We start from the raw sequence: 9945 nt of genomic DNA on the forward strand, positions 1-9945 counted from the left end.
TGTCGACTACGACGGCCCGTCGCAGTCATGGCTGGGGCTATATATGTGCATACACGGCACGCCGCGCGCACGTGTGCAGGTACAGAAATACATACACACGCGCACACACACGCCAATGTACGCACATATATAGATTGTTAACACCCCTTCCCACTAAGTGGGTTGGGGCACAGGCGCACCAGGCGTCCTGTAGCTGACTTAAAAATTCATTCACGCACATACTCACACAACCACCCACACATACATACACGCACTAACACGCCCATATATACAGAACAGAGAGCCTACCTGGGCGGCTCATATGCCCGCACTAGGGCAGTAAGCGCCCTGTCGTCCAGGGCCCCCACCAAGGCTGGCGCTGAGAGCCCCTCCCGGTTTGGAAGCAGGTTGCGCGTCGCACCGCACTCGAGGAGGTAGTGGAGAGCGGCTGGAGGACCTCCTCCTCGCAGTACGGGCACTCGACAGGGACAGGGTCATCCGGGTGAAGGACCGACGCACATTTGTAGCCGAGACGGAGGCGGCGGATGTTGGATGCCTCCCGTCTCGGCAGATTTGGCGGCAGCTGGCGGGCGCCGGTGTTAGTGGCCGCCGAGTACCAAAACGCGGACGGCGAGCCCGCAGCCAGGGCCTCCTCCAGCTCCCTGACGACCCCAGTAGCAGATCGTGCGGCCATGGCCCTCTTCACTTGGGCAAGGCTAACCACAACAGGCCGCGTGACAGCAGGCAGGAGCGTTGCCTCAGCAGCAGCGCCGTCCGCCGCCTCGTTGCCTGCCACGCCCGAGTGGCTGGGCAACCAGTTAACTTTTACAGGGCGCCCCGCTCCTCTCAACTCTGCCAGCCTCGCAAGGATGGAGGTGAGGAGAGACACGTTGTCGCGCGGGGGGTCCTGTAGCAGAGAGCGGATGGCAGGACTGAATCGCAGTGGATCAAGACAGGGCCCCGACCCCCTTCCACTGCATGATCCAGCGCCCCGCCAATGGCTGCCAGCTCAGCCTGGGTGGAGGAACAACCGTCTGGCAGACGAAAAACAGCAGTGACCCCACCGCACACAAAAGCAGCGCCGACAGCCCCCGTCTGGTGGTTGACGGAGCCGTCCGTGAAGTACACGGAGGCTCCAGGGTGCGCTGCTTCCCGCTCTCTGCTGTCTGCCTCCCTGGCCAACTCCAGATTGGTGAGGAGGGACTTCCGTTTGGCTAGAGGCCGTATTGTGGAGTTTATGGCCGGAGGCTCCCACGGGGGTAGGGCAACGTAGGTGGGGTGGGGGGCGTCCACAGCCGTCCCAAGGGCGTGGGGAGTTCAATTGCGAATCGTGGCCGCCGCCACAGTCGCCCACGTTCTCTTGCGGAACAGGAGAGGGTCCTGCAGGAGGGCCTGCCCGACGGAGGCACGGAGCTGCTCCGCCCCCATGCATCTGAGCAGCGCCGCCAGATGCCCCACTGAGAGTTGGGTGACTCTCGCGGCGACGCTGCACACGCGTGCCTCCGCCCGGAGGCACACGCATTTCGTCCACATGGGGGCGCCAATGATGACGCGGAGGGCGGCGTTCTGAGCTGTCTCCAGCGGCCTAAGCGCCGCCGGACCCACCGTCAGCAGGCACGGCGTCCCATAATCAATACAGGACCGAACGCCCTGGATGTAGAAAGTCCGCAGGACCCTGTCCCCAGACCCACCCGCTGTTCTGGCAAGGGCCCTCATCACATTAGTGCGCCGCCGGACCTCGTCCCGCACACGGGCGATGTGCGGGCCAAAGGACAGGCTGGAGTCAACAGTGACCCCGAGGTACTTGTAAGTGTGCACCCACGGCACGGGCGTACCCTCGAGGTCGAAGGGCTCAGGAAGGTGGCCGTGGCGGAGGGCCATGGCCTTTGTCTTAGTCCTGTTGACGACCAGCCCTAGGGCGGCGCACGTCTGAGTCAGCCGGCGGAGGAGCTGGCGGGCGCAGGCCACCTGGTTGGGGCCCCACACCACCAGGGCCACATCGTCCGCATACGATAGGACTCTTGCGGTTCCGCTCGTCGGAAGGGCCGCCAACTTCTCGACGAGCAGATTGAACAGCACGGGGCTCAGGACGCCACCCTGAGGCGTGCCGTTCTCAAAAGTCTCTATCGCGGACGTATGGCCCTGAAATCGGACGGCCGCTCTCCGTCCCTCCAGATAATGGCCCACCCACGCCAGCAGGCGGCCACGGCGAGAATGGAGAGCATGGCTGGGGCTGAGGCGAGCTCAAAAGCTTTCTCGAGGTCGAGAAATACCACCACCGCCCGTCTCCCCAAGACACCAGAGAGGAGGGTGGAGATGCAGTCCCTGGTGCCCCTGCCCCGGCGGAAGGCAAAGAGGTGGTGATGGAGGGGGCCCATCGCCCACTGAAGGCGCGGAAGCAGGACTCGCTCCATACACTTGCCGAGGCAGCTTAGGAGGGAGATCGGGCGATGTTGGAGCCCGTCTCCACTCTTGGGGATGGGAACGATGGTGGCCAGCTTCCAGGAGGCTGGCAGTGCTCCGAGCTCGAAGGACCTGTTAAAGAGTCCCAGAACCTCCGCCAGCATGTCCGGGCCAGCGTTCGCCAGGAAGGAGTAGGGGATCCTGTCGACTCCGGTGGCGGTGTCCTTCCTGGGGATGGCCCGCTCCAGCTCCCAGAGCTCTATAGGCGCGTCAGTGACATGCGCCTGTAGGCAGGCCTCCCTGAAGGCGGCTACTCTCCCGGGGTTCGCCTCCCTCAGCAGGTCGCGAGTGTGGGCCGGAAGCCGGGCGGAAGCAGCACGGGAGGAGAAGGTGGCAACGAGCCGCTCCGCCTCGGCCTGGGGCTGTGGGTGTAGAGCTGGGCGCGCAACGGCACCCCCGGCGACGGCCCTCAGCTTCCGCCAGAGGACTGCAGCGGACGTACAGCCGTCAAGTCCCTCGCACCACGCCAGCCAGTGCTCCTCCTGCACCCGGTCGGCGGTTTCCCTGGCGCGACGGACAGCAGCGCGCAGCAAGCCTCGCGTCGCCTCCGTGTTGACTCTCCTGTTAAGCTTACGGGCCTGGTTGACTCGGTGGTTCGCCTCCCTCACCTCCTCGGTATAGTACCACCTGTCACGGTGGACCACCGCCACAGGAGGGGGATCGCCTCATCAGCAGCTGCTGTGAAGGCGTCAACCAGGCGCGCGTCCGCCGCCTCGAGGTCGTCGGGTCGGATGGTGGCGGCCAGACGACGGCGACGGCCCCGCGTAACCGAGGCCAGTCAGCCCGGCGAAGGTTCCAGAGAGGAGGCCGATGTGGTAACACAGGCGGCGGGACAGGGAGTGCAACAACGGAGGCGAAATGGTCGCTCGCGAGGTGCGGGTGGAGGGTCCACGTCGCGTCGACTGCAAGTGGCTGCGACACAAAGCTGAGGTCCAGGACGCCACCAGCCATGTGCGTGGGCACCCGGTGTTGAGGAGCGCAACCCCAGGAACGTCCTCAGGCCGAGGCAAGGTGGCGCCCTGCGCGGTTCCTCCTACTCCCCACCTTTCATGGTGGGCGTTGAAATCACCCCGATGAAGGTGGGTTCGTCATTAGCCAGGGAGAGGAGTTCAGTGCAGTCGGGCTCGGCCCGCGGCCCACTGTACACGCAGTAGAACGCGACACACGCGCTCGGCAAGGTCACCTTGACTGCCAATACCTCCACACCGGCACCGCACAGCACGGGCGATGCACTCGAGAACAGGGAAGTACATCCCTGACCAAGATACAACACCCACGCGCCGCACCGGCGACGGCAGGGAGGTAAAGGCCCTGTAGCCCTTGAAGGGCACCGACTGGCCCTCCCGAAGGAGCGTCTCCTGTAACAGGATGACGTCAAAGCCGTCGGTGCCGATCGCAGCTCGCAGGAGGTTAACCTTGCCGCGCACGCCGCACACGTTCCACTGCAGAACACTTAGCGGTCGGTCGCCGAGGAGGTCCCCGGGCGATCACAGGGCCGCCGCGCGCGAGGGGCCCCGGCGCTTCGGGGTCACAATGCCTTTGGGCTGCGGGATGCGGGAGCGGGTCGGAGCCGCCTGCACTGGGATGTGAGCGGGCTTGGCTGTCTGGGACGCCTGCGCTGGCTGGGCCACCGAGACGGCAGGTGCCACTGCTGCCCGGGAGGGCGCGTCGACCTCCATGTGGGCCTCCGCCGCGGGAGGTGGAGCGTCCCCGCGGCCAGGGGCCTGCCCAGCTGGAGGCGCAGCCACTGGAGTTTGCAGCGGGTGGCGGAGACGCGACCGGACTGTCGATGGTGAAACACTCCTCCACCGTCGCCTTCGCGATGACTCGCAGCGCCGCCTCGTCCGGTGTTAGCTTTAGGAGGCCGGTTAGCGCCAGAGCGAAGCTCGCCAGCATCCCTCTGGTGCAGCCCTGGTGACCAGGACATGGCCGGGAGGAGGAACAGGGTGCAGCTGGCGCGATCACGGGGGCGCGGCCCGCGGTTCCTCCGACGCCTTACGCGCTGGGGAGGGCCGGGGGAGGCACTGCGGGAGTGAGCTGCGTGGAGGGAACCGAGGCGGATGCCGGGCGTGGGGGAGGGGCTTGTGTTGAGGAGGAGGCCGGGTGGGGTTGCGTGGCAGGCGGTGGAGGAGGCGTAGCTGGTGGCGGCACAGCCGGAGCAGCGTTGCCGCGAGACGTGGCCGGTGGTGGAGGGCAGGAAGTGCTCCCGGGAGGCGAGCGTTGTCTGACCGGGTGGGGCAGGCCGACGCTGGGACCTCGAGCGGGAACGCCCGGTCCACGCCGGCCGAGAGGGGTTGTGGGCCGCACGCCACTCCTCCTGACGCTGGATTCCCCGATCCACTATGTTCAACCGGGAGGGGCAGCGCCGGCTCCACGCGTGGTGGTGCTGGCGGCAGTTGGGGCAGAGGGCGGTCACGCTCTCGCCGGCCTTGTATTTCGCAAGGCAGGCCTCCGTCATGTGCTGCCCCGAGCACATGCCGCACACTGCCTGGCGATTGCAGCGGGAGCGATGGTGGCCGTATTGCTGGCAGCGATAGCAACGGAGGGGCTCGGCGTTGAAGGGGCGCGTGTAAAATACGCCCCAGCTCCCCAGGTCGAGCATGCCTGGCAAGGGGCCCCTCACCGAGATGAGGACCTGCCTCGTGGCAAGGTTGTCGCGCGTCATACAGCGCTCTGCCGTGACGACGCTCGGGTGGCGAAGGAGAGCCTTGAGAGGCATGGCAACCGGGTAAGTGGTCACCACCCCCTTGGTGGTTGCGTCGCCCATCAGCCGCAACTGCACCGCCTTGCCATGCACCGACGTGGTGTCCATGAGGGCACGGAGGGCTTCCTCGGAAGGCGGGGTGACCAGCACGCTGCCGTTCTCCAGGAAGCGCATCTGGAGGCGGAGCCCGAGCTCCTCCTCCAGGGCCTCCGCCAGGTCGAGGGCAGTCTCGAACCCCGGTGTTGGAGGGACGACAACCTTGGGGTTGGCAGGAGATGCAGCAGCGTGGCGGGCAGCAGCCTGCTCGGGGTGCGAGACGGCACCGAGCAGGTTGGAATGGGCAGCGGCGGAGGCAGATGTAGGAGCAGCGGTGGAGGCAGTAGAGGTGGCAGCAGTGGGGGCAGTAGCAGTAGAACGGGGGAACGGCGTCGGGCGTGAGCCGCTGGGCAGGGTGGGGGTAGCGGAGGTGCCAAGTGGTGAACGGGAGCGGGGAGGCGAAGGTGGCGGAGGTGGGTGGGAGCGGTGGGCACGGTCACGCACCCTTCCCACTACCACCCAATCCTCATCAGAAGAGTCGGGGAGTGGGATAAGGGCCGCCTCATCACTCTCACTCCCCGACTCAAGGCGTAGCTGCTTATCAGCTGGCGACTCAGGTCGGAGCTCTCCGAGTCGCTAGCGGGGCGGACACGCTTGTCCGAGGACATCCTAGCAACAAGACAGCACTCGGGCTGGACCACAGCTAGACATTGAACAAAAAATAAAATAAAAAAGTAACAAAATCTAGCCTACGAGGAGCCGGCTTGCCTACGGCAGCGGAGGGCTAAAGCCTGCCCACCCTCTAAAGGGCTCGGCAGGCGCCGCTGTCGCCCCTTGCGGGTCTTGGGGGACCTAACAATAACCCTGGTTGTTCCTCTAACCACCCCTTTATCCTAAGGGGCCCCCTCGTGGCACTGCCCTCGGGGTTCGGCGTCGTACTAAACCAGGGTCTAAGGCTCAAACACACAAACAAAAGACAAAAAAAACACAAAAACAGAGCAGCAGGAGGGCTGCAGTCGCGTGTAACGAGCGACGCGTGACCAGTGACACGCAGACGGTGTACACTGGCACGGCAGAGCGCGGAGCAGGGTGAAGTGTGCAGCGCGGGGCAGGTAGGTGGAAGGCGCGTGGTAACGCTGGCAACTCCGGGGAGTGAGTGGCACGTAGTCAGGGAGCACTGACACGGCGACTCACAGCCTGGCAGTAGCAGAGCAGCTCAATCGCTCGCCCGCGAGAGCTGTTGCTAGAAGGTGGGGAAGAGGTGCACACGCTGCCAGGACCGGGAAGCCAATCTCTGATGGCCCGCATTATTCGGTGGCTATAACATTGTCGAACACTGTAGGTGAGAGTATGTACAATCATGATAATATGCGTAAGTATTTACAAGAGCGGTAGTTAGATACTTTTATATATACAAGGTCGAATGTCATGTTGATTAGGAAGTGTATGTATTGGTATTTACAGTGTAGTGACTTAATTACAGGAGAAGGTACGGCGTGATATATGAGTGTAGAAAAGAAGAATTTAGAAGTATGTGCTGAAACGAGAGAGAACGATAAGTAGAAAATGGTGTGTATGTTATGGGTCACTACACCTGCAACATTTCTTCTCTGCCATTTATTCCTGCAACATTTTTTCCAGGCCATTTAATCCTGCAGCATTTTTTCTCAGACATTTATTCCTGCAACATTTTTCTCTGACATTTATTACTGCAAGATTTTTTCTAACAATTATTCCTGCAACATTTTCTTATCTGCCATTTATTCCAGCAATATTTTTCCCTGCCATTTATTCCTGCAACATTTTTTTCTGCCATTTATTCCTGCAACATATTTTCTGACATTTAGTCCTGCAACATTTTTTTTCTCTGCCATTTACTCCTGCAACATTCTTTCCCTGCCGTTTATTCCTGCAACATTTTTTCCTGTCATTTATTCTTGCAGTATTTTTTTCTCTGACATTTATTCTTGCAACATTTTTCACTGACATTTTATTTCTGCATAATTCTTCCCTCTGAAATTTATTCCTGCAACATTTTTTATCTGCTATTTATTCCTGCAACATTTATATCTACTATTTATTCCTGCAATATTTTTCCCCCTGACATTCCTGCAACATTTTTTCTCTGACATTATTCCTGCAGCCTTTTTTCTCTGACATTTTATTCCTGCAACATTCTTCCCTCTGACATTTATTCCTGCAACATTGTACCCTCTGCAATTTATTCCTGCAGCATTTTTTCTCTAACATTTTATTTCTGTAACATTCTTCTCTCTGACATTTTATTCCTGCAACATTGTTCCCTCTGCCATTTATTCCTGCAAAAGTTCTTATCTGCCATTTATTCCTGCAACATTTTTTTTATATGCCATTTATTCCTGCAACATTTTTTCTCTGACATTTATTCCTGCAACATTTTCCTGACATTTTATTCCTGCAATATTCTTCCATCTGACATTTATTCTTGCAATATTTTTATCTGCCATTTATTCCTGCAGCATTGTTTCTCTAACATTTATTACTGCATTTTTCTCTGACATTTATTCCTACACCATCTTTTCTTTGACATTTATTCCTGCAACATTTTTTCTCTGACATTTATTCTTGCAATATTTTTTTCTGACATTTATTCGTGCAACATTTTTTCTCTGACATTTATTCCTGCAATATTTTTCTTTGACATTTTATTCCTGCAACATTCTTCCCTCTAAAATTTTATTACAGCTAACTTCTTCCCTCTGACATTTAGGTTTGCAACAATTTTCTCTGCCATTTATTCCTGCAACCTTTTTTTTCTCTGACATTTATTCCTGCAACATTTTTCTCTGACATTTATTCCTGCAAAAAAATTTATCTGACACATTCCTGCAACATTTGTTCTCTGATAATTATTCCTGCAACATTTTTCGCTGACATTTATTCCTGCAACATTTTTTTCTCTGACATTTATTCTTGCAACATTTTTCTCTGACATTTATTCCTGCAATATTTTACTCTGCCATTTATCCCTGCAACATTCTTCCCTCTGACATTTATTCTTGCAACATTTTTCTCTGCCATTTATCCCTGCAACATTATTTCCCTGACATTCATTCTTGCAACATTTTTCTCTGCCATTTATCCCTGCAACATTATTTCCCTGACATTCATTCTTGCAACATTTTTCTCTGCCATTTATCCCTGCAACATTATTTCCCTGACATTCATTCTTGCAACATTTTTCTCTGCCATTTATCCCTGCAACATTTTTTCTCTGACATTTATCCCTGCAACAGTTTTTCCCTGACATTTATTCCTGCAATATTTTTTTCTGACATATTCCTGCAACATTTTTTCTCTGACATTTATTCCTGCAATATTTTTCTCTGACATTTTATTCCTGCAACATTCTTCCCTTTGACATATATTCCTGCAAATTCTTCCTCTGCCATTTATTCCTGCAACATTTTTCCTCTGCCATTTATTGTTGCAACATTTTTTCTGCCATTTATTCCCGACATTTATTCCGCGACATCTTTCAGGGCCATTTTTATTCCCGAGTCATTTTTTCCCAAACAATGTCCTTTCCAGCCATAAGTGTATCTCACTTTTATCTGCAGCTTCCATTAGTAAGGTTAACAAGTCCCACCACAAGACGCTAAGGTCCACATTCTTAAACGTTTTGGGGCCCCACTACGACTCTTTCCCAAGTCCACAGAGAAGATTAACCAGGTTCATGGGTGAATTTTCCGTTCGTGGCACAAAAGTCGTATAAAACTACCACTAGGATAACAAAATCAATCAATCTATCAATGGGCCATACGCCGGGGCGTCGCGCCCACCCTACGACGGGTCGTAGGTCCCTCCGGGCGAGTATCTATGCAGGCCCCCTTCCCATCCTGAGTGCCTCCTGGCAGGATCCATCGACTTGCTCAAGACACGAACTCCGTGGGCGTCCCCTCGGCCTCCTTCACTCAGTAGTCTCTTACAGAGACAACCCGGTGAGCAGGATCAGCTTCTGGGTAACGTGCCACGTGCCCGTATAACCGGAGCTGGCGTTGACTGACTACGCAGGTAATATATGTCGAATCAGTCTCACGGAGTAGTCGCCGGTTTGACACAAATTCATTCCAGCGATATCCCATGATTCTGCGTGATATTTATAATCAATCCGCCCCTCCAAGTCCCCATTTAGCGCCCATATCTCACAGCCATAGAATAAGACAGGGAGCACAAGGGACTTTTAGTTCCGGATCTGTGTCATTCTGCACAGGTATCGTCAACGCCATATACTCGTGTTGAGCGAGCCCATAACACCGTGGGCCAGGCCAATCCGCCGTAAGACTTCCTGGCGTGACTCACCGATGTTCACACAACAGTCACAAAACAGTTGATAACAAATCAGTCTATGAAAACCCAAGTAACCTCTGCGAGAGGCTTTATAAACAGGCATATCCTGACGCACCGAGACGTTTAGGAATATGGGTCTAGGGTTGGTATTCTCAGACCCTTCCGCCTTTCTCGTCAACTACTTCCCAAGGCCGAAAAGGAGACGAATCGGGTCCTCAAGGGCGCTTTTCCCCGTTCCTGGTACAAAAGCCTTGTCAAACTACCACCAGGCTCACGAAACTACCCACTGAAAAGCCTACAAGTCCAACGAAAGCCTCTTCAAATGCGTGTGCTTGGGCACCGAAATGTTGAATAAGAATATTGCCCTAAGAACCTTGAACCCTCGCCAAGTGGGGCAAGATTATTACCCACAAGCAATATACGTCAAGAGGAGT

This window comes from Eriocheir sinensis, unplaced genomic scaffold (assembly GCF_024679095.1).
Source record: "Eriocheir sinensis breed Jianghai 21 unplaced genomic scaffold, ASM2467909v1 Scaffold634, whole genome shotgun sequence".
Classification (NCBI taxonomy): Eukaryota; Metazoa; Arthropoda; class Malacostraca; order Decapoda; family Varunidae; genus Eriocheir; species Eriocheir sinensis.